Genomic DNA, 25,354 nt, shown 5'->3' on the forward strand with positions numbered 1-25,354 from the left:
GCTACGCTTGAAAACAGCTGAATGTCAGAAATTCATTGTTTAAGGTCAGCAGAGACCGTTACAATCCTCAAGTGTAACCTATTGCTTAAGGGATTCAGGGAACCTTGCCAGTCATTTCTGAAACAGACCCAGGACTTCCCTATGAGCTGCCATGCATCTGTTAGAAAGCCACCTCTTCTTGGCTGCAAGACTGAAAGGTCTGGAGGGTGCTAGAAAAGCCATTTCTCTGGTTAGCTATTCTCCTACAAGAGGTGCAACTTTTTCTGGTCTGCACATCTTTCTGTACTTCTAGCCACTGAATTGCTCAATGTGTTTTTCTCTGAATTGAAGTCCCCAGTTAGAAATCTCTTTCCTGCCACAGCTCTTCTTTGCTGATATCAAGCAACCTTATAATTTCTAAATTACATAAAATACATCAGTCCACTCAAATCTCTCAGCATAGGAAGGGCTTTGCAGACTTCCCACAGTCTTGTATTTCCCCTGTGAATGCTTTTGTTTAGCCCAGCTTTCCTTGGAAATTGGGCATCTGCGCATAAAGCCCAGCTCTTCCTCAAAGATCATCAGACTACCAGAATAGAAAGTCAGCATCCTCAATGCAGGATTGCCTTTGATAACGGTGTGCTCTTAATATAAACAGAGGAGACAATGCTTTAATTACTTTGTCCTAGCACTTCATTCAGGTTGACCAGGGTAGCTGGGCAAATGGAGAAAGCCACCTGGAAGGGAGATGAAAGAAGGCAGTGCATATGTGTGGGTAGCAGCTCATGTTGCCTCCAGCTGTTACAAATGGGCACAGGATGAGCCTTGCGCTCTTTCCTTCTTTTCTTTCTATCAGCACACAAATGTGCCTGCCTGGTTGGAAGACTCTCCTGCCAGTTGCTCAGAATATTTCTCTCTTCCACTTGACTGCACAAAGGCAGGCCATCACCATGCAGCTGCTGAAACATCCTGTAACGTTGCAGAAGCAGGGTCTTCTACGCCTATTTGTGGCAAATCCAGCTCTGGTGCCATACACGGTATTGAGGGGTAATGGCAAGAAGATGCTAATTAACAGAAGAATAAAAAGCCAAAGCACACTCTGGAGGCTGAATGTCCGACTGGCTAGGCGACAAGGAGAAAGGTTTCTGGCTGCCAGACCTGTTCCACCCATCCCTACTTGTAATGCTGACTGATCTCCACCTGTCTTTTATTGAACCCAAAATTGCAGAAGGACCTCATGGTTAAAATGGGAAATTTGAGTTTCTTCTCTCTAAGTTCCACAGCCCAACATGAAACATCAGGTATGGTATTGCTGACTCAGCCTTTCTGGGTTGCACTTATTCTGCAATGGGACTATTATCATCAGAACAGGCTGAGAGATTCTGTTTTCATAGCTTTTTAACCTTTTCCTTCCCAAAACAGTGTTTTTCTTTATTTTGGCCCCGTGAGTGTTTTGAAGAGAGGATTGATATGGATTTGTTAAAGCATTTTTCTCCCATAATCCCATTAAGTCAGTCTCTAATTCTTTCCAGGGGTCCCTTCTGAAGAGCTATTTCCTCTTGGATTCATTTACTTTCTGTGGATTGGGGGAATTAATGAGGCAGATTCCACTCTCATTTTCATCACTGTAAGCCCAAAACAACTTTAGCAGTTTTCTGGAACAGATTCACATTTTACTGGTGTAAATGAGGTCAGAATTTGGCTTGTGGCGCTCAATTCTGCTAAGAGACAAAGAGAAAACAAGAAGTATACACAGGTTGGGAAAGTCTATTTGGAAATGGGTGAAGCCCGCAATTTCATTGAAAGTCTTGTTTTCTACACTTTCCCATTAAGAGGATTTGCTGAGCACCATGGATATTACCACGTAACCCAGCACACTGGTAAGAGAGATCTCAGGGAAACAAGTTCCAGGACAAATGCTTTCAAGAGTGCTGAGATTTTCTGCAGAAAAAAAACAACAACACAGTGGCAAAAACATGAAGTCGTGCCAGTGCAAAGGAAGGTTAAGAAACAGTGCAAGGTCAGCTTGCCAAGTCATTAAATCTGCAGTGGCCTCACAGACAAGGAGGAAGCCAACAGAAAACTGAGATGTGCAAATGACTAAGGATGGGCACAAATGTTTAGCACATACAAGTAGGGATAAAGTTGAGAAAGGCGTGCAAAGGATGCATAACTAGAACAGAAAAGGAAGATGAGCAGAATATTCCAGCTCTAAAGCAGTAGTCAAAGGAGGGGTAAGGAAAGTATTGCTTTGGCATCACTGTAGAGGAGCTCTGAGAAGGGGCTGGCCTAGGAGGGGCCGTCGTGAGCCACAGGGCTCCTTACAGAGCAGCTCCCTGTCTGGCTGCAGAAAGGGGAAATGAGGAGCAAGGCAGTTATTATGGCCAGTCAGCTCAATTTTGGTTCCTGGAAAAGCACTGGAACAAATAATTAAGCTAACTAATCATCAGCACCTAGGAAACAACAAAGAGAAAAGGAACAGCCAGTGCTGATTTGCCAGGAGCAAATCATATCAAATTGACCTAATTTCATCGTGCAGCAGGGCTTGCAGATAGAGGCAAAGCAGAAGTCTTACATCTTGACTTTGGTTGGAGCTTTGGTACTGCCTCACCTCATGTTACAAGAAGGAAGCCAAGGAAACATGACCTTGACAGTCCCTCTGAGGGAAGGAGGCAAAGCTGGCAGGAAAACTGTACTCAGAAAGGTGTCATTGGCAAAATATAGGGAGGGATAGGTAGGGTTCAACAGGGCTCCAGCCTGCTCCCATTTCATTCACTGTTTTTTATTAACCACTGGATGATAGAATAACAAGCACCCTTATTAGGTATGCAGATGGCACCAAGCTGAGACGAGCTACAAGATGTGAGAGAACAGGATTAGAATTAAAAATCATCTTGATGTGACAGATGAAAGGTTTGAAAAAATAGGATGCAATTCAGTAAGGAGGGAAGCAAAGCTGTGCCTAGATGTAGGTACAATCAGCTGCAGTAGGACAAAACAAGAGGCAGCCTGTTGGGCAGATGTGGAGCAGTACAGCAACTCAGAAATCTGAAATGAACAACAACAACAGGCCATTTTGTCTTACACAGACATCACGATACCAGGGCTGAGAGGAGCTGAGTCTGTGAAGCACACAGCTGAACCCTTCATGTTACCCAGCACTGAAGCAATATTTATCTCAGGAGAATCCAGAAGAAAGTAGGATGAAACGTCTGGGAAACAGGACTTCTGAGGAAAGGCTTGTTCTAAGGAGGTTGTCTACCCCAGCAAGGAGCCTGGAGGAGACGCACATATCCAACAGTGCAAAGCATAAATCCAGAAAAAGAGGCAATAAGCTGTTCTCCAAATATATCCACCCTGAGGGATGCAAGAAACAACAGGCTTGAGTTGCAGCATGAGAGATTAAGGTCAGGTGCTTGGGGAAGGCCGAAGTGCAAGAACAAGACTGCCTGGAAAGGATGCGAGTCCTGTCTCCTTGCAGGCATTTAATAGCAGGCTGAAAACGTCAGGAATATTTCTGAAACCAACCTCTTGAGGTCCTTCCTAGCCATGTTTTTCTCTGATTCTGTGATGAATTATGTTAAATGAATATAAATTACCCCACACAGGGACACTGACGTTCAGTCTCTGTGATGAATAGCGATCAACAACAAACTGTCACATTGCAGGGAGGCATCCAGTAGCGTTATTACTAGAAATATTACTGGTGTTAGCCTAAGTTTTATTTACCATCTTCATTAATGATCCAGAAAAAGTATTAAAACTGCAATTGATACTACACTGGGGAGGAGAAGCAAACATTGGTAAGGAGTGGAACGTAACACAAAAGGACAAAAAAAAAAAAGTGGGACCTGGGGAGAAAATGACCTAGATGGAAGGACACACAGACTAATATGTCCAGGGAGGACATATTCCAAAATTAAGACATCCTATGGGAGGAGGAGATCCAAATGCAGTGAAAGACTTTGCAGGGTTAGCACACAGGAAATTGGACATGAGTTTACAATTTGTCATGCCAACAGATGAAGTTTCAGGACAATTTTGGGCTGCATGATATATCCCAGGGAAGAGACATAAGTAACCATCTCATCACTCTTGTGCAATCTTTCCTTCTGGATACCTCTGGGATAGAGTGACCATCTGAAGGACTGAAGGAGAAAACTGGCTTATGGGGAAAAAAATTATATAGGTACACGTTGGCAAAGTAACACCCTGCCATGCTTCTGAAATGTAGATAAGCATGTCAGAAAAGGTGCCTTTTCTTCCAGGTACATTTATGACAGGAAAATCAAGCACTGTATTGATGTAAGAAACTTTATCCTAGCATTGCTTGTTCTGATTGGTTAAAAGCCAGTTTCAAATTAATATACCTGTGCATCCATCAGTTTTACCAAGGACAGACAAGGGGAAAATATTATAGTCCAAAACATCCCAAAGATATTGAGATAAATGGACTTTTCTTGCATGAAAAAGGTAGGATTAAAACTAGCAGGGAAAATAAATAGATAAAATAAAAAAGCAAAAAGGCAGCTAAAATTCAGGGCAGGATTCCTGAGCACTTTTAATAGCAAGTCACCTGACAGCTTCCTGAGGAGGCAGCAAGCACCTCTCAGCTAAAACTAGCACAGAGAGAACAGGAGAAAATAAACTGCAGAAAATAGCCCTGCAGCAAGACAAGGATCAGCCCATTCTCCTGGGCTTGCGCAGCACGATGGAGCTGTGCAAGAGCCAAGGTATCAACCCCAGCACCTGCCTCAGCATTTGCAACCTGACAGACAAGAGCCTGAGGGAAGGTTATTTCCACCACTTGGCTGTGAAAAAATTTAATAGCAGGTTTACTTTTTGTGACTACTCCTAAACCAATCCTGCACGACCCCAAGTCCTGCCTGTGGCTGTCCCTGAGCAGATGCAGTAGCAAGCACAACATCCAGTGGTGGGTAGACACGTGCTGATGGCTGAGCTGCATAACCAAATGGATGTGGTGAGCTGGGTCAGTCCAAAGGGGACAAATCAAGAGAAGAGGAGATGCTATTTTCAGGTTTCTGAAGAGATATTCCTAACAAAAAGATGAAAAACTGGACTTGACAGAGTCCTCTAGAGACAAGGTAAAGGTGAGGGGTTTTTGGATTTTTTTTTTTTTTTTTTTTGTAACTTGGGATTTTGAGCTTTTACACTTTTTGTCCAGTTTGCTTTGGAGATTGAGGTCGAAGAGCGCAATCGCGTTTGTCCCAGCTGATGCTGGAGTGTGCAGGCTTTGAACAATGAGACTTTGTTCTTCTGCCAAACGCGGCAGCGCCTGTGCTGTTGCTCAGGAAAAAAAAAAAAAAGGAACAAACACATTAAAAAGTCACTGAAAAAATCAATTGATGGCTCACTTCAAGGAGTGCAGCAACATACCGTTAAAATGAATGAGTTCACCCGGCATAAGACACCACAAAGAGTAGAGATCTTCAGAAAGACACCTACTAGTTCCCCCCCTAGTCCTGCAATGTGATGGAGAGGATGACCTTCAAAATGCCCCTGGGACCAAGCAGGTCTCTCCAACACTTTGCAGACTCCTCTCACCCATAGCTTTCAGGAGGAGTCGGTGGGCACCACAGCAGGATGCTCCTTGGCTTTGAGGAACAGCAATTCAGTAGCTCTCCAGCAGAAAACTTGGCACATGGCTCAGCAGCAAGGCCAACAGGCAGTTACTACCAGCTGCAGGGAGATGTGAGCTTGCAGCTTCTGCCACAGGGGAAAGGGGCCCTGCTCCTCGCTCTCAGCCCATCAGTGACAGGGAGAAAATTAATCCAGGAAGAAACTCAGGAAGAAAATAGGCAAGCGGAATAAGCACAGCGGGCTGGGAGAGAAAATTTACTGAACCTACATCCTTGATTTTAATGAGGCCTCTAATAGCAGGGTTAACCTGGTATAATTTGTTATCTCCCAGAAAATGTGGGACTCTTGCAGAGACGTTCCCCTTACTTGCTTAGCAATGAGAACCAAGGGACCATCAGTATGAACACAACTAATATAAAGCTGAGCAGATGTTACCTTAAACTCTTCTTCAGCTCACAGGGGAGGATTAAGTGATATGAAACTACAAGAGTGGCCCAGGTGGGAAAGATTATTTCACTGGTGTATGAGCTCTTATAGGAGTTAGGGGAGAGGGCTGGTGGTGTTCGATATGCTGGGACCAATTATACCAAAAAATACAGAACACAGTGAGGTGGAAGTTTAGGGTGGGTGGGAAAGTAGGTTAACTGTACACAGACGTGCTCAAGATGAGAAAAGAAAAAAAGAGGCAGAAGGATAAAGAGAAAGAAGGAGCCCAACGTGGCTATCATGAGGTCGGAGCAAGAACCACATGAGCTTGTCCCATTGCCACCGAGTAACCACCACACGCTGGTGCTCATGGTGTGGGAACAGTGGAAACAAAGGATGAGCTCTCCAGCTCTTCAATTCTCCTGCCTCATTTTGCAGAATTGCCACATGCTGAAATTGCAAATGATGTATGAAATGAAAAATCACCCTCCAACCACTGCATATAGATGATGCAGAGAGTATTTGGCCATTACTTCCTTGCCGTCATATTTATCTACATTAATGCCTTGCTCAGAAGTAGCTGAAAATGCCCAGAACGTGAGTGGCAAGGGGATCAGAAGAGAGGTCAGGGAGAAAGGCAAGTTGGCAAGGCAGGCGCTTAAGGCAGCAGATACAAAGCCTTTCCTTTATAAATCATCAGCTCAGTTCTGGCCTGAGTCATTAGCTGCCACAAAGCAGCATCCTGGCACCCAGAGAAAAAGGGTTGCCTGCAAAGAACAAATTCAGTTAGTAGCAGCTTTGGGGCATCCACTGCCATTTTGGGGCATCCACTGCCATTTGGAGGCTATTTGGGGTCCTACACGGAGCAATCTGGAGGCTTAGCTCAGCACCCAGTGGGAAGGTATCCTCAAGATTCAACCACTGGACATGGAGGAGGGGGACCCTGCCTTGGGATAGCCCCACATCACCAAGAGCATGCACCAGAGCTGCACGGTGCCCCATACAGCTTTGGCCTTTGTCCTTCTGGGGAAGCCTTTTTGAGTTTAAATGGAGAAAGACAGCCTCTCCTACCAGATTATGTCACTCCATCCAGTTTAATAGGAAGATTATTGCTAACTCAGAAATCCTACCCCCATAAAATACATGCCAATTTATTTATTTAAGTATTGTGGACTTCATAGTAATTTATTTTGCATCCTGTTGAACTGCCCAGGAGGCTTTCCTCAGGATGGGGCTTGTGAGCCTGTCCCTTTCTAGACTACAGTGCTCACTCCATGCTTCAGACTAAATGCAAATCCTTTCAGCTTTTGCTACCTGCTGCTCCAGGCTGCTATCCACCCCCATACTGCAGGTTGCACCAAGCTTAGCCCAAGGCAGAAGGGGCCATCTGCTAGGGCAGAGCAACTGCTTGGAGGGTGCAGTCTGGAGATAAGCATGTGAATCCTGTCGGGTATTTTTTTTTTTGTTCAGAAATGGTAACTGCCTCCTGTTGGAGCCCACAAACCTGGCAGAGCAGGCACAGCAACACAAGGCAGGTTGTACAACACCTGTGTGTGCTCACCATGTGCCTTTGCCACCTAGCATTCTGCTGTGACCTAGTAAGGACAGAAGAGTAAGAGATTGGAAAGGCACAGTTAGAGAGGAAAATACCAGGCTTGTTTCCAGTTTGTGAGATATTTCATCAGAGCCCCTTTGCACAAAACAGCATGGATTCAATTCTCCTGTAAGGAGCAGGAAGAGTTTTGTGAAGGGATCCACTGTAGGAGATCTTGAACAGCAAAAAGGCTAGGGGAAGGTCAGTTCTCTTAGGGTGCCCTGCTCTTCATTCAGGTGGGTTTAGCTGGTTTGTTCCCAGTGTCTAGGAATCCCTTCATCTTTCTGTACGCAGAAAGCACAAGGCTGGAGAACACAGGTCTCCAAAACCCAAAAGCTTCAGCACTTGCTGGCAGACCAGCACCCTGGCTATCCCTAGTAGCATGCCCAAAGGCTCAGCATGCTCTCCATTTGTAGTCTCCACACGTAAGACTGAGTTTCTTAAGGTGTTTGCCTTCTCAGCATCACTGTTTAGCAGATAGCATTGAATACTGCTGACTTACTGATGTCTGCATGAAGGGCTACACACAGAGAGGTCTTTGCAGACCAGGGGCAGAGCACCTGAATGCCTCTTGCACGCCCCTTATCCTCACCACAGAACAGCCTGCTTGCAAGACAGACCTGCCTAAGTCAGCAGAAGCAATGTACAGTCAGTCAAGGGCACAACTGGGCCTGGTCTTAGCAAAAAGGGCTACGCAGGAGTTCAAAGCCACTTAAAGCAAGACAACAGAATGCCTCAACACTCCAGCAACTAGAAACCCAGCTCAGTCTGATCCATCTGTCTCCTCTTATGTACATTGCTACCCCCCCACTGCCAGAACAAAGAAACTGGAAACTACTGATAACTACCTTTGCCCTCTTACCACATCTTCAGCACTCTTATCTTTTCAGCTTTGTAGGAGACTGTGGGTCAGACTTGACCTTCAGATAGTGAAGAGTCAAGAGGAACTGCACATATTCATCCCATGGACAAGATTTGGTCCCCTGCCTAATGCCTGAGGCACTTTGTGTTGTCTCTCAGTGATAAAGCACTTACACCACACCAAAATATATTTCAGGATAACATTAAAGATATGGTCCACAGAAACTTAGCCATCAAAAATAATGACTGGAAGGTCTGGAAATTTCATCTACTTTCTGACCAGGGCTTTTAGATAAGCAGATGCTCTAAAATGGCTAGTGTCAAGGTCTACTCAAACTCCAGCTCATCCTGGACAGGAAATAGGAAGTATTACCTAGCCTGATGGAACTCACCAGCCAAAGCCTAGGATATTCTCAGATCTGGGATAGTGCTACTGAGCTTGCAGTTATCCCCACGTATGCTAACCTGGGAGACCACACTGACCTTCTGGTCATCTCCCATCAATCCTACAGCTTTTTAGAATCCTTTCAGCTGATAAGTACATGCTACTGCTGAACAGGAACATCTGGCATTCACTATAGGAATTCAATTAGAAGGGAACATAAAGTAAGAATTCTGTATTTTTATGTACCAGATAATGGTACAATTGTATAGGATACACATCCAACACTCGTGTGCATTCTACATAAATTCTGTACAAGCCCCATGGATCTGTGCAACGGTCTAGAAAAGGAAACCACCAGGAGCAAGTTTAAATTTTTCCACAAAACCAGCACTGAAGACAATTCATATGTACTCAGCTGAAGTCACATGGTGGGAATCACATCAGGTAGCACGGTATGTAGGTGCCCGTCCAGGCAAGGTGGCATGGCCAAAGTATGTTTTAGTCTCCTCAGTCCTAAGCTTTAAGTCACTTACGTAATGTGGAAACTTATAAACGAGCCTTTTTTGAAAAGATACCCTTGTGCAACATATAATTCTTTTTTCCACTAAGCTGATGAAAACCATTGAGACTGCTTAGACTGTGTCTCTGCACCTTTGCCCTGGAAGCTCCTCACATGCTCTTCATTAGGTTTCAACAAAAACATTCTCAAAGAAAAGATATTTTTCAGAGATTCTGTAAGTACCAGAATTTATGAGGTCTCTTCTGCACCTAAAGAACAACTTCAAAATTTTACTGGAGCTCTATGAACAGAGAGAGCTTGGTAACAAAACGTTAGCTCTTGATTCAGTCTTCACCCTTCTAAAGACTTCTAAAATATTCTTAGGCCCAAGTTTTCCTTTCAGGTTAATTGGAAGCGATCTGGCTGTGCTTCAGGTCAGACAGGGAGAGTGGTGCACACAGCCAAGCCTTTTACCTCAGGGTCTGAAATCTGGAGCTTTCAGGAAACTTAGAAATGAACAATCTCTGCAAAAGGAAGGAAAGCACTTGCCTGGCACCTTGCTGTACCGTGCAGGTGAGAATAACCCTACGGTGAGGGGAGGCTGTGGGACATGCTTAGCCCACCTGCTGGAAACATGTGCTGCAGGTGTGGAAGCACACACCTAATGCTGCTCGCTGGTTACGCCTAAATGTCTCAGTCATTAATGGTACACTTCAGTGAGGTGTCCAGAGGCCCTGGGTGACTAGAAAACACGAGCAAACCTTATTCATCAATTCCGTCTCCTCCAGCGTTTCTTCCCGAATGATACTCGACCACCAGCAGAGAAGAGAAAGCAGGGATCTGGGAAGCCTTAATGAGACAGAAAAGCTTCACTTTGCTGTGGATCACCTATTCCTTGGTTGCACAGAATCCTGTAGCTGCAGCTGGTGGCTTTCTATGGCCCAAAGAACAAAGCAGAATGGGCAAGCAGTGAGGACTTGTTCCAGCAAGACCAGGAGCTGCATTCAGGGACACTAGTTTTAGGTGAGGAAGAGAACTCCCAACATTACATTTTTGCTGCACAATTGCTTTCGCTTTGCGCTTTGGTTGACTTGGGTATTGAGGAGAGATGAGCAAGGCTGATTAAGCAGCACACAGTACTACCACCCTTTTCCTCCCAGCTCCACTGTTACAGTGCAATGCTCTATAAAAAGCACCAGGACTAACTGTGGGAGCAGCAGTCTCCCTGCTTTTGCCACCAGATTTGTTTCAGTGCTGCCTCTCACTATACACTTGCACAAAGAACTGAACCAGGGCCCCAGGGCCCCTGCAGCTCAAGCCAGAGCACATATTGCAGAACCCTGCCTCCCAGCTTCCCATGCATCTCTGCTCAGGATGAAACCCCAGACAGCTGCAGAGGGCTGCAGTCATCTTCTAGAGAGGCTTTTAAACATAAACAGCAAGACTGAGCTGAATACTAGCCATACAGCACCAGCTCTACCAGCCCCAGGGGCAGCACAATTAAAGGTGGGCTTATGCAGACTGCAGCCCAGGCAGAATAGGCTCCAGCCTTGAGGTCCTGCAAACCCTTGCCTTCGGATTCCCTGACTCTGGGAGATCACTGAACAGCACAGCTCCTTCTTTGTTTTGTCCATTTAAATGCCTATAAACCAAGTGCTTGTTCTTCCTTCTTTAAGGTCCTTTGTGGTTTCATGAAAACGCCGGATGCTGCAGAATGCTGAGGCATGAAAGGTTCCTCTCTATTTTGTCCACCCTGTTCAGCAGCCACACTAAAAAGAAACCACCAAATAAAGTGCTTGAAAATACCTGGCCCAACAGCTCCACTGATTGGAGAGCTCTCCAGTTATTCATAGACTGAACCAAGCCCATGAAAAGCCGAGCAAGTTTTCCAACTCTGCTCTTGCCAACACTCACAGAGGATGATCTAGAGAGGCCACCTCGCTGTCAGCTTCTCCCCCTAATCCAGGCCTTAGCAGCAAAAGGCATTCTGCCCACCAGGCTCCTGCTGTGGGGCTCTGAGGGAGGGAGACACAATGCTGTGGGGCAAGAGCTGGAGCCATGCAGCACAGCATCTCAGGCATGAGACAACGCATCACTGTGTGGAAGACATTTCCAACACTGCAAGCAGCTCTGTGGGTGAGGGTGAAAGCTTTTCATCGCTGAAACCTTAGGTTCCTGTTTACCAAACATTTGTTCACTCTTCGTACGTTTGAGTGAATAAGGAAATGAACCACAAGGCTGAGCACAAACGCCAAAACCTTGCTTAAGCATGTGTCATTTTCATACAACTTTCTGCACCTCCTTGAAGGAGGAAAAACAAATCCCTCTCCTCAGATTTGTCACTTCACAGGAGGCTCTGCCACTTCCTGATTCAGCCTTGGCCACAGTTCATCTAAAGAAGCTTCCAAGCCTCCAGCTTTGTGTTTCCCAAGGAAGGAAACCTTCCTGCATCCTAGCACTGTTTGTTATACCTGGCTTGATTTTCTCACCCATCCACCCCCCAAAAACTTCACACTCTTCTTCCTCATCACAGAAGATCTTAACTATCTCCTTATAGTAACTGAATGATCAGAACCAAGCAGACCATTTGAAATCAAGACAAAGCCATCTGTGCAAGCCTCGTGAAAATCTTCAAGACAGAAATCAGAGCCCTTGATTTTGTCACATGCTGCCCTGAAGTAGCTTGGCCACTCTCTGGTGGGGTTAGATAGTGGTGTGGAAACACAAGTCCTTTATGTGCATCCTCATCTGACCCATGCCTGTTCTTCCAGAGGCAGTGAGAACACTGGTATCCACCCCAGGCTGGGCCACAAGCTCTGGCAGAGTGATACAGGTTCACGCTACATGCACATACCCTGTGTGGCCACACAAATGAAAGGCAGGGGAGATGGCCTTCATCCAGAAGCACTGTCTCTAGTTATGATATTTGTGTTGCTGCTCTTGCCCCAGTAAGTCTTCTCACTGCTGTCAGCAGGTTACCACTTCAGTCATTCACTCAGTGTCTGGATCTCTCTGCTAGCACTCATCCATCTAGACTGAAGTCCTTTAGGTGCAGGGAGACCTCATGAGTTTCTGAAAGGGCATGTCTGCTTGACCTGGGAACACTGCTTCTGTCATAGGCCTGCAGTTGAAATTTCTAATTTGGTCCAAAGCAATAAGCAAGGCTCTTCCCTCACATATAAATAAACGCAGTGAAAATGTCACATACAGATAAAACCAGCACCCGGTCCATCTCTTCCCAGCACCGGGGACAGCAAACCAGTGCTGTGATGGTGCTACAGCAGTGACAATTTACCCACTGTTTTTGCTATCTGGTTTTGTGGGCAGGATCTTCCACAAGGCAGCTAGCATTGTCCCAAGCATCTTCCTACAACTTCATCACAAGCATGCCCTAGTACTAAAAATGATCTGGGTTGTCCACATCCACTTCCACGACATCCCCCTCACTGCAAGCCTGCCACTGCTCTGCATGCAGAAACCTCTACTCTGGATGAAAAACAGCTGGGTGGAACGCAGTGCCACAACAGAGCTGTCACAGTAATTTCCCTGGATCTACCCACAAACATCCAAGTGAAAAACACAATGGCAAGGCTGACACTGCTAGAGAATTGCACCTCAGTTCACATTAAATTTTCATCCTTGGTTTGTGCTGAAGGCCTTCAAAAACCCTGAGGGCTCACTGGCACAGTCTCTCCCTCCTGTTTTATTTTAGAAGGTGTTGCCCTATAGAAGTATAAGGAACTTTATGAAGTACGTCGCTAGCAGGTCAGTTGGCTATAAAGGACCAAACCCACTGTCCTATAGCCTCCTTTGCATTTTCATTAAATCTGAAATCATTTAATATTACATAACACGAATAAAATGGCTTCAGAGACTTCTTGGCTAAATAATACTACTGAATTAAAAATACAGGACAGCCTGCCACTGTCTTTGCAAGAAAAAAAAACAAAACCCAAACTGGAACACCCGCAGGCTGGGTCTGGCTCCACAGAGACACATTTTCTGCAAAATGGCTGTGAGCTGAATAAGCATTCAGGGTATTAATATTCAAATCAGGGCACCCCATATGGCTTATGAAACACCTCTTCATGTGGATTAAAGACCTGCTCTCACAGCAGCGAGCTTCTCACTACAACTGGAGCCACCAGGCTCATTACCACAGCACACTTACTGGAGGCAAAAATGGGAAGGCTTTCCTTTCCATTAGCCTCCCTCACTAACTACTACGATTTCAGCCTCATACCTGCCTTCAGGATGACAAGTCTCAGAAGTGTGAATCCAGACTTCAGCACTGCACAGCCAGCCTGAGAGACCTCTGGTTCAAGGTGAGGCTCCCACATGAGATTACTGTGGACTGCAGTGGTCTGAGAACAGCAATGGCTGTGCCCGAGTAAGGACAGCAGTGCCCTCACCTTGGCTTGCACCCCTGTGCTGCTGTTTACTAACATTGACTGCTGTTCATTTCCCAGGCACATCCTGCTGACCAGTTCAGTGTGCTGCCATCCACCTAGCATTGCTAGCACCCCAGCAATGTTGCATGCATTATGCACCTGATTGCACTTGGAGAAGGAACTCAGTGAAGGGCAATGAATCAACTTTCTCAAGATATCTTAAGTGAAAGTCACATTTTCGCTTCTGATCAAACATAGTTAAAAGCACATGCACACATACAGAAGTTTGACTTGGTAACCGTTCCTTGTTGCAGTAAAGCATCATCTAACACTGCAGGGCAATGTCATCCGTCCATGTCCTGCTGCTGAAAATCAAATGCCTCACCACTGTGCTACCACTCTATACACAAGAAACAATGCAGTGCACCCCCGAATGCAGCTCTGACTTCACTCCAAATGAAAAGCAAAGGTTTTGGCCAGTTCCAGTGTATTTGTCCCTATTTTGAGAAAACACTTCCCTAAATGGGCCAAAAATGCCTCTTACAGCATGAGCTTTGAAGGATACATTTATAAGGTAAGGCACATGCAAACAGGGTGACCAGCTGCTCTACTTTCAGAGGTGCTGTCCTAGTTCTCAGGAAGCCAATCTGCATTGCACCTCCCATAGAGGAAAGAGGCCAAATGTCCTACTTTCTGCTCTTGGTAGCCTATTTGTCATACCATGAGAAAGTGAGGTGTGTGACGGCACACACAAGAAGAAACCCTCTGCACTGTGTGCCTACACAGAAGGCGAGCAGAGATTCAAAAGGCCCAGACCCTTCCAGGCTGTGTTTCAGGATCCTCCTGCTCCAGCTCAGTCTCTTGCTTTGCAGCTATGCCATGGTGCAGCAAGCACTAATAAAAAGAGGTCTCTGTGTCCTCTGATGTCACTCTGAAATCTCACCTTGTTAACATAGGCAGTGCACTGCTCTGTCTCAGCTGGTGCGAGCATGTTAGCAGTGTGCTCTGATTCAGTGAGACAACTACATTTACACTTCGGTCTGTGTCTGTTCAGCAGGGCAGCAGAGGACACTCCTGAAGCTGTTTATAGTTCTATTAGGCATGCACTAAAACTTAAGCATGCATTTAAGTGCTTGACCAGACTTATGCTGATGAAAAAAGCCTGGTATTCAGAGGACTAAGCTTTGAACCTAGCACGTTTCTGACCATGAACTCCGGGAAAAAAATATATATATATCTTTAAACACAAAGAGCTTCTTCCAGAATGCTTGGCAAGCACATAGTCTGGCAATTGATATAATCTGTAAAGCTCCTGTGCCCAAGCAGAGGTAGAGCAGCTGCTTGAAAACCCAGGCCTCAGCAAGGTGATAGGTGAGCACGGCTCCTTTCTGCATTGTCCGCATTAAGTTTTAATCTGCCAGTGTGCACTAAGTTACAAGAGCAGCCCTAAATTAGAACCACTGCCTATTTTTCCTGCAGTGTTTTCTGTCAGACTCAGCTGCCCTCTGCTCCTCAGCAACACAGCTATGGCTGCATTAGGGAAGAGGCCTGAATGAGCTTCACAACTGCTTGGGTTACTTTAGCACCACAATTGCCATCACTTCTTCCGGAGGTGGACGGGAAACAAGACCTTGCACACCATCCTTCAGACATCCACAAAAACAACGGTACAAGAAGGTCAGAACTTGGGCTTCTCAGGGCTATGCCAGGTTTCACATAAGGCACACGGATTCCTCTTTCCCATAGTATCCTGTTCCCTCAGCGTTAGTGATGATATTCACAGGTCCTTCTAGATTTTCTGCAGTCCAAACACTGTATAGCTGAGTTTCCTGATTTCACGCGAGTTTAATCTCAGCAGACAAAGCTGACCTGACAGATCAGATTTGGTCTTCTGCACCTTCAGTTTCACACCTCTGAGCTCACAAGCTGCTTTGCATTTCTCTCCACTCTGCGGTCTCAAACTTTGTAAACTTTGACCAGAGTTCTGATCATAGGGCGTAAGGGATTTTGGTGCAGAAACAAGAATTGGCCCTTCCTTGATTCAGAGCATCATCTCTGATTCCCAATAGCAGTTACTCTCTCCTATTTAAAAAAAAAAATGAATGCACTTTCCAAGACAATGTATTGCCCTCTATATTTTGACATTTTGGTTTTAGTTGATGCATAATTAAACTTTAGAGAAAATGGAAGAACTTGAAAATAGAAAATGCTTACAATTAAAGGGGAAAAAAAAAAAAAAAAAGACTTGCATTTGCTTCTGGGTATGCTTGACCTTCCCTACATTTTCTGCACAGACAGTAGCAATAGGTTTAGCCACCTCTATGCTGTAGCCACAAATTGCTGAGAATTAGAAAGAAAAAAAAAAATCAGCATCCGATATTGGGTGAGCTTTTGATGCTACCTCCATAGGACAGCTTACCAAGAACCCCACACCAACATGTCGCTTGTACAGCACATGCCCTGACTGGAGATGGGAACATGCAGGAGACAAAGTCCACTAGCAGAAGGACATTTTCAGGTCACTTTGCTGGCCCTCAGGCTGACTCTGCAACATGCCACGCACACCAGGTTTGTAGCACACCTGCAGCTTCCTCAAAGCATCTGCTGAGGCTTCTGATAAAATGACACATCTGGTGCTGGATCCCCGGCTCCTTCGGGAAGAAGAAAGCACCCCTAGAAATTCAGCCTCTACAGCAAAAACACAGAACAAGAACTTTTTTTTTTTTTTTTTTGCAATAGAAGCTGGATGCCAGCAGAGAAACAGCTGCTGGCTGCAGCAGGAGTTTGGGTTACAGACTGGAGAGAGGGACATGCAAGGCCAACCATGGAGAGGGCATGGCCTCACCTGGCAGCCTGAGAGAGGGGGCAGCCACTAGACAGCCCCAGCCAGCAAAAGTTGCAGCCAGTGCCTGTGGCTCTGTGTTGGGATAGCAATGACTGGGGCTGTTATTTGCTTTAGAGGATGTATCTCTGGCACCTGGCGTACAATGTGCTGCTGACTTCCCTTGTGATGATCCCTTAATTTCTTCTTCCCCTTCGGTGTTATTGTCCCAGTTTCCAAGAAACAGACAGAAGGATTTGCTCTTCTGGAGCAAGATAATTTCTCCCGAGAAAAGAAATGACTGGAGACAGACGCGGGAAATTCTTCACTTGTCTATTCTTATTTACAGCATAGTTCCTGTTATTACCTTGAACCAAAATAGCACAAGAGCAAGGCTGTGGCCAAGTTTCCTTCGCCTCTCCCTGGCAGCCTGTCAAAGCCAGCCCTGGCTGCTGCCTCCTCCTGCCCCCTCCCATGGAAGTGGGACTGAAGCAGTCCCACACCATGTCCCCTGATCAGCTCAGACCAAACAGCACTGACAATTCTCAGCAAGCCCATCTACACCTCAGGGTGCCAGCTGATAGAAGAAGGGTGACTGGTGCTGGTGGCAATGGGACTGTCCCAACAGGTGCAAGCTACCCCTACAGTCCTCCCCCAAGAGTGGTTGAGTTAAAACACCCAGAGTTCATATTCCCCAGCAGAAGCCAGCTGTTGTGATAGCCCTGCCAAAAAGTGATGCAGATTGTACTGACATACTAGAAAAGATAATGTAGAAAAAGTAAAGACATGCTGTCTCCATGGGTAAAAGCCCCCACAACAAGAGGCACTCAGGTTCCCAACAAGGTTACCCTACATCCACAGGGGCAGTGGGGGAAGAGCAAGGAGCAATACCTGAATTGTGAGTTAACATCTTTTGGATGGGGCAAAGTCATAGGCCAGTTGCATATGCCTCTCCTTTAAGAAGTCACTGGCTGTTTTCACAGCAAGTCTGAGTTTTGGACATCATCTTTAAAGCCATCGTGCTTCATCTTCAGAAAAAAAAAAAAAAAAAAGCAAAGTCAACTGCTTCTCATTTCCTCCCCAGAAAGGACATACACGTAGAACAAGCTTTTCAAAGCTCCTCCAGGAATTAAGCACCCAGCTCCTGTTGACCATCAATGGGATGTGAGCACCCAAGTCCCTCGAGCTGCTCTGGAAATCTTGTCCTTTGATGTAATTTCAAAGGCTTCAAAGCTAAGCTTCATCTCTTTGAGATGGGAAGAACAGAAGGGGTGCGGGAGTCTTAAAGCAGCTCACTGCAAAACGCTCTGCTTGTCCTACCAGGGTGTGGAGGATCCATGTGGGGCATGGAATGGCTCACACAAACATCACTCATGCTCATCCCTGCCCCACGGCCAGGAAGGGAGGCACAGTCAGCCTGCTCCTCTGCTCACAGTCAAGGGTAGGACTGGCTTCTCCAGGCTCTTTCCTTCCTGCACATCTCCCCAACCTCCTGTTCTCCCTGACACCAACCAGAAAAGCCTCTCTGAAGCATTTCGGCTGCAGAGATAGGAAGCTGCTGCTACGAGCATCATGAAAATACACAGCTGGACAGGGTCTCTGCAAATCCTCCTTGTAAGGGAAAGAATTATCATCGTACCTTGTTGAGGATCAGAGAACCCGGCCTTCAGCCACTCTCTCTTATAAGGAGATGCTGGGTTTTAATACATGCAAACTGTAAAGTTTTTTCCTGTGATTATGGTATCCATAGCAGTGGATTCTCTGAAGTCTAGTAAGATGTGCTCATTTTCCTCAGTGTTACAACAGTGCACTTGAAGTCAGCCCTCAGTACCGTGAGTACCATATAAATCCACAGGGGAAAAGAAAAAAAAAAATAATCACTCTTCAACAGTTCCACTACTCACTGAGCACCTTTCTCCCTCCAAAACAGATCAGACAACCACAATGAAAAGTTGTGTTGTGCAGCTTGCCTGGGGATGGAAGAAACAGCTGGGAGCATATTAAAATGCACCAGTTTTAATTGCTATAAGAACTGCTAGAGGCTAAACCAGAACACCAAACACCGTCTCTTTTTCTCCCCCTGGAAATACTTGCTATTCATACTTATCTGACTTGAGATAGGCAAAAGTCACCTGTGAGAAGCTCTGGACACCCCAAACACACAACTAGAGTCAGAACTGCCCCCAGCCAGGCGCAATGCTCTGCCTGGGGTGGAAAACCCACCCCAGGGACAGGCTCACCAAGGCTATCTGGAGTCCACCCCCTGAGCTACTCCCCCTTCCCACTCAGCTCCATGATGCCATTTTCACAAAGCATAGAGCAGGTACCTGGTTCTGTTTCCAGCACTGTATCACTGCTGTGCTGATAAGGGTGATTTATTCTGATTACAGTACCCAGGCACTGTAGTCAAGCAGGCGGCCCTGATGCAGGGCAAAATAAGAACCAGTGAAGGTCACCTCCTCCCCATGAACTTGCAAGTCTGTGAGCGAGCTTGCACAAATACCTTGGAAATGTAAATACCATCCTACAACTCACTAACGACCTCCATGAATCAAGAGGGGCCCTTGTTTACCTTATGAAAACTTCCCAAAATAGCACAGCAAACAGAAGTGCTGCTTGTGCCTCCAGGGCCCATTAGAGCTTTGCTGTCCCTGTGGTCCCACTCTGTTTCCTCTCTTCCTGCTCCATCCCTCAGAGCCTGGGCTGCACCTCTCCAGCAACACCACCAGCTTCTAATGCTTCCCCACGTTACAAAGAATGAGGGAAAAAGTCTGCATGAGAACCTCAGGGAAGCAGGGGCTGGTCCACACCACTGCCTTCCATTGCTTCCATGCAGTGCATTCACATGGGGCACAGCTGCCACCACCTCCCAGATCAGGGACACTGGTGTCCCCCAGGTCAGGTCCAACACTTCCCTCCAGCTGTGGGGTTCTGCCCTGATGCCACCACCCACCACGTTCTCCTGCAGCCCAGAAGTTCTTCTGGAGGCAATAGGAGAACTTGGGAAGTCCTCCTGGAACAGACTGCTGAGGGAGGTGTTCAAAAAAAAGGTAGATGTGGCACTGAGGGACATGGTCTAGAGCAGCCACAACATGCACACGGGTCGGACTGGATCTGGGTTCTGCTTGTATACAGCTTCACGAAGCACAGCATCCTTCATGAGACAGGAGAAGAGCTGGCTGACATTTCTCAGCTGGCACTTGAAAATGAATTCAGCCAGAAGCTGTCTTCTGAAATCTTCTGGGTGGAATAAAATGATGCCATCTTTCTCCCTCCCCCCCCCCTTTTTTTTTTTTTTTTTTTTTTAAATTTCTTACTCCTCCATTTCTTCAGCTCAAGAAAAAAAAAAAAAAAAAAAAAAACACTATAACTTTATAATCAGTATAGGGCAGTAAGTTTGGTTTTAGTGGTAGTAACCATACCATCATATTTTACTCTGCATTACTTCTTTCTGTGAGAAGCCTGAACTGCTTTCAAACTTTTCAAGCAACACTAAGGCAAACAGGTACCACTTTGTGGACATCTTTTTAATTGAGGGATCTTAAACATGGCCAAAATCCAGGAGGGTAGAGGATGGTTTAGGTCACTGTGGGGACAAGCATAGGGGCAGAGAGTGGAGTCCAACATGGCCAGGGGGTAGCAGACAGCAAGGCAGTGGAGCTGCAGAGCACATACAGCAAGTACAAATGCCTCAGCACAGGCAGTGCAGAGGCGAGGCAGCCCCATGCCCTCCTCCCAAATCTTGCTCTGGAGGTTCACTCAGAGCTACAGAAACTAAAGCTGTGAGAAGCAAAGGAGGCCCAGAAGAAAAAGAAGCTGCAGCTCCAGAGGGTGGCAACCATAAAGGACTAATGGAAGGAACAGCACGCAGGTCTCTTGACATGCATCATAATGGCACACTGGCTGCATCCAGTATTCTGGGAGCAGAAATTTGCTGATTCAGCAGTGGGGCTTCTGGAGTGATGGCAGCTGAGTTTGTGCTAAGCCACTGTCAATTTATCCCTGTAACTGAACAGACACGTTGTTAGCAAGCTGTCACATCTCCAACCTGACTAGTGATTTCTGAGGCATCCCATCCCTTCAGCTGTTTGCCACTGGCTCACACTCCCTCAGGTACAGACATTTTTCCTGCAGCAGAGCGCTCCCCTCCTCCTCTCCAGCCCAGCTGGCTGTGCAGCATCACATCACAGAAACCCTCATGCAGCACCAGAAGAAAACAGCTGGGGAAAGGTTGCCATGTCACAAGCCCTCCTCCACGCAGACTACAGACTGATACCATCAGTTCTCAGTATCTGGGGTACTGAGGGAGAAGAAGGAAAAATAAAAGAATATAAATATGTACAAATAAGCCTGATGGAATGCTGTGCTTTCATACCTTTTTGAAGAAAAAAAAAAAATCAAGCTGGAGATGCAGTATGATGTTATAAACAAAAAAAATCATTGTGCAGCATCCTTTATAATGTCTCTGAAAGAGTTTTGCCTTTTTTTTAAAGCATAGCACATTTAATCTGCAACTCAGATAAGGCACCCACAGATAATCAAGAGGTGACTGTGAAAAATCTTTTTTTGAACGACAGCTATAAAAGTTCACACATTTCTTATGACAAATCCCCTAATTATCACTTCCATCAGCACATTGCTAACACATACGCTGGGCACCACTGAGCAGGAGGAAAAACCCAAGCAGGAAGCACCGCAGGCTGAACACTGAGATGATAGAAAGCCCAAATTCTAAGAAGCACTACAAAATGCAAGTGGTCAGCTCAGACAAGGATGGGGTTTTTAACTTGACATCTGGACAACATAATGCCAACAGTGCTGTATAACAGTTTACAGAAACAGCCCCAACACTTCTCTGTCACAACCTCAGGACAGCAGCAGCCAGGAAAGGAGCAGAGCAGCTCCTTCACAGCTCACCATCAACCATGCACAGCAAAACTTGGCCTACGTTCACCCTAGCAGCTCTTGTTTGCCCAGAGACATACATGAACATGGCCCTAGAGGAAAAGCAAACCACATTTTCCAGCTCTCCCTTGACAAGAGGCCTGCTTTATGCACAGTATGCAGGTAATGGCGGTGGCAGCTACTTCCCAGAAGTGGAGCTGACTTGCAGAGACTGTTCAGGTTTCAGTAGCACTCAGTCTAGCTTGTCATTAACCCACAGCCACTCACAAAATTCACATCCAGATCTGATGAGGACTTCAGATACACCCTCTATTGCAACACAGGGCTTGGCTGCTCCATCCATTACAAAAACACACATCTCCAAAACATGGTGTTTTACCCAAGACTGGATTCCTGGCTCTTCCTTGAATACAGTTCATTTATTTACTTGTAGGCTAGTCAGAGCATCTGTTTCGAAGAAGGATGGAAAGGCCCGTTCAGATCAGATATGATTCATCCTGACTCCTCTCTAGTTAAAGAAGAAGAAAGCATCACCTGGAACCCTCACCACCTTGTCATGCACTGGTAGCTGCAGTCAAGGCAGGAGAGGTAACAGCGGTAAAGCCCACCTAAACATCCAACCCTCTCTTCATCTCAGATCGAATCCTGAGCAGATCACAGCTGTTAACACGAAGCCCTGCCAAGGCAGTTTCTCACTAGTAGTAGAGTCCAGTTTGGACACACGTCCCCAGAGTGCATCTCCAGTGGAGAAGCCCAGGGGCAGCCATCCAACCAGCACAGCCTGAGCTCACTCCTGGCCGTGTGCCGATGATTCACCAAGGCTGAAGCTGCTCTCTGGGATTAGCCCCTTGGTCTGGCAGCTCTACACCAACACTGGCCATAGGTGTCCACACAGAAGTCCCAGTGGCCTGTGAAGCATGAGAAGCACTGGAGATGGACACCAGCCAACAGGAGAACATGGAGGAGTCAGATTACAGAGGCAATGCTAAAAACGCTATTTTTGTCCCTGTGTTTCATAAGGGAGGCTCAAACCCAAACATGGTGTTTTTCCTCCTCCTTGAGTCACTGGGATCACTTTCAATAAGCCATGTGTTAGCATCCACAAAGGCAGGGCAGCTTTTCAGCTCGTGCTTCTGGCAGGAGGGAGCGAGCAGAGTGGGTGCAGCAAGGCAGCATGACAGCTGAAACTGCGCCCACGGCATTAACTTTCCAGAGGTGTTGCCATCACTGCAGATGTTACAAAGCTGCTCTGGGCCAGTAAAACAGTGATGGAGACTCAGGCCAGACAGCTGACCCACACTCACTGCTTGGGTGCCTTTGTGAGGAACACAGCACAGAGGCACTGAGCAGATACCAAGGGACCCCAGCACAGAAGCTCCTGTTTCCATGTTTTCAAGCCCTGGCTGAAGCTGGCTCCATCACAAGGGCCTCCAAATACTCAAAAGTTCCAAAGGTCTCAGCCTGCCAATGACCCAGTAAAGCAAATTATGATTTGGAAGCAAAATATTTACGTAGGAGAGTGGGTAAAGTGCAGCAAGCTTTATGAAATACACTGCAGAACTCCATATGCAGATACCATGTACCTGGAAAGCTCTCTGGTGTGCTTGTAACAGAGACCTATAGAAAATCCTAAAATGGAAGGGCCTGCTAACTAAGCACCAGAAAGATTTTATGGATACCAAGTCAGGAAGGAAAGGCTGCTTCTTGGTGCAACTCATTTAATTTTCCTCTTCAAGGCAATGCCTTTCTTGTTTTGGAGATCAGTTTGCTTTTGCCAGATGGAATCAAAGTCATCACTGTGAATTCAGCTTTTTTTCTTGTTTCTTGGAAAGCACCAGCCAGTACCATGTCAAGAAAAACAAACAGAGAGGTTTGCTTAGGATCTATTTAAAGCACTTCAGCAGTGGTAGCTCCAATAACAACCCAAGCACTGATGCTTATGACAGAACTGGGGCTACTGTGCACAAGAAGGGCAAAAACACTGCAGAGAACATGCTGTCTGGTGGGCTTTCATACTAAGTCAGTCTTTACATTTTCCTCTTTTGCCAAAGAGGTCAAAGTCACAGTCAGAAAACTTGGTATGAGACAAACGTTTCAGAAAGGGTCAGATCCAAATGGAAAATTCTCAGCAGCCAAGGAAGAGAAGCAGTCTACCTAGAAAAAATGAAAATCCCTGTGAGAAGACCATGCTGGCTTTGCTCCATTCATTGAGCAGGCATGGAAACAGTCCCAAAATGATGCAGAGGATGCCTAAACTGAAAAGCTCAGATTCGGTGTTGCACAATCCAAGCAGGAGGGCACAGTTCCAGCATCCAGAGGGCTACTACTTGCAGTCAGTGGCCATATAGGAGAAGCCTTGCAGCTCAACTTCTGCAAGCTGACACAAGGTCTACTGACACTGCTCTTAGTGCTGTGGGCAGAAACCAGCCAGGAAGTGGTCATGATGAGCCTGGAGCCTGCTGAAGGCCCTGTCTCACCTGCATTACCCTGGTTGGAAAGCATAGGTAACCACACACCTGAGAGCCCTGCCCCAGCAAGTGCAAGGGTAACTCCCCTTTACACTACAAGAGCATCAGGAGGCTAACGTCATTAGCATCTGTAAAACACTAATGCTCTCTGCGTGGAGCATTATTAAACAGCTGTGCAGAGGAAAGCCAACCATCTTTTACTTTTGTTAATATAAGGTATTCTGCTAGTACCTACCCTCAGGTACTGGTAACAACTATGCTTACAACTGGGTATTTGCTACCACCTCAGCCTGCTGCAGAGATGCTGACCCATAGCTCTAAAAGAATCTCAGATACAGATCCTCCATGAGGAATCTGGTGCTGTCCCACTCACAAGCATACCAGTGCTCACCTCTGTCCTCTGTGGCTCTTTTCTGTAAAAGAGACATTCATGAGCTCCTTAGAAGTGGATCTAATCCAGAAAGTATCCAAGACATTCAGGAAAAGAGAATTTCATAGCATTGGAATTTTTCCATGCCAGCACTTTTTCATCCTAAGATAAATGGCTTTTACTTGCACAGCTAAAGGCTCTATTATTTTCAAAATACTTCTCAGCTTCAAAGCAGCAGTGGAAATTGGCTGTGCACCTGGCTCGCTGATCCAGTCTGGATTCGGACAAACAGCAAAAGGAGTCTTTCTTCTCCGCAGTAGTGAGCAGTAGTTTGCTGGGCCGCAGACAAGCAGGCAGGAGGGCTGATGTACAAAGGCTAGCACATAATTAATCACAGGGTGCACAAGCAGGGCTTGAGTAAATGGCAAGAGAGGAAGAAGCGGGGAGGAAGCACCCTGCTTGGGAGAGCTGGGGACTGCGTTTGTATTCCCACACAGGGCTTCACATTCGCATGCCAAGCAACTCGCCCAAAGACCATGCAAGAGCAGAGAGCAGCCTCAAGGCTCTGCAGGGTCTTCTGGGAAGTCCTAGGGGTGCCTGGAGCTACCTATGCCCTTGCTGTGGTACACAGCAGGAGGAGCCAGCAGGACTGTGCCAGGCAGGCAGGTTTCCACCACACAGATTAGCACAGAGCTCTGCTTTGATGGCCCTTTCCAGAAGCAGGCTGTGCTCCTGGGACACTGCTCTCTGCCTCCGTCACTCCAGTCCCTGCAGCCACTGCCAAGCACACCGCTTGCAGGAGCTTGCGCAATGCCTGGCCATGCTACACTTGACCCCAGCTGGGGTTGTTGCTCTCGCTTTCGAGAGCCATGGTCATAAAAAGAGAAGGGATTTGCTGGCCAAGGAGCAGCCCAGCCTCGCTGACGCAGCGCAGGCTCCCAAGGTCAATGGCTGCAGCTCCATGCTGGGGGAGGACGCGCAATGCCTAATGTGGAAATGTTTGTATTTGGAGCAATATATAGTTACATCCAGCCATTAGCAGCTGCAGAGGCTG

At 46.5% G+C, this 25,354-nt stretch overlaps 1 long non-coding RNA gene across 4 annotated transcripts in view; it reads right to left on the reverse strand.

The window, feature by feature from the left end:
- Positions 1-25,354, reverse strand: part of LOC128075338 (uncharacterized) — a 74,552-nt gene that overhangs the window by 41,112 nt on the left and 8,086 nt on the right. The window contains exon 1 of one of the 4 annotated variants that reach the window (XR_008203791.1): positions 24,322-25,102. The exons of 2 other annotated variants lie outside the window; for them this stretch is intronic. This is a non-coding gene — a long non-coding RNA (uncharacterized LOC128075338). Of the gene's footprint in view, positions 1-13,588; positions 13,747-24,321; positions 25,103-25,354 lie in introns of those variants that run through there. One more of the 4 variants, XR_008203794.1, reaches the window with a different exon arrangement.

This window comes from Tympanuchus pallidicinctus, unplaced genomic scaffold (assembly GCF_026119805.1).
Source record: "Tympanuchus pallidicinctus isolate F22 unplaced genomic scaffold, pur_lepc_1.0 scaffold1, whole genome shotgun sequence".
NCBI lineage: Eukaryota > Metazoa > Chordata > Aves > Galliformes > Phasianidae > Tympanuchus > Tympanuchus pallidicinctus.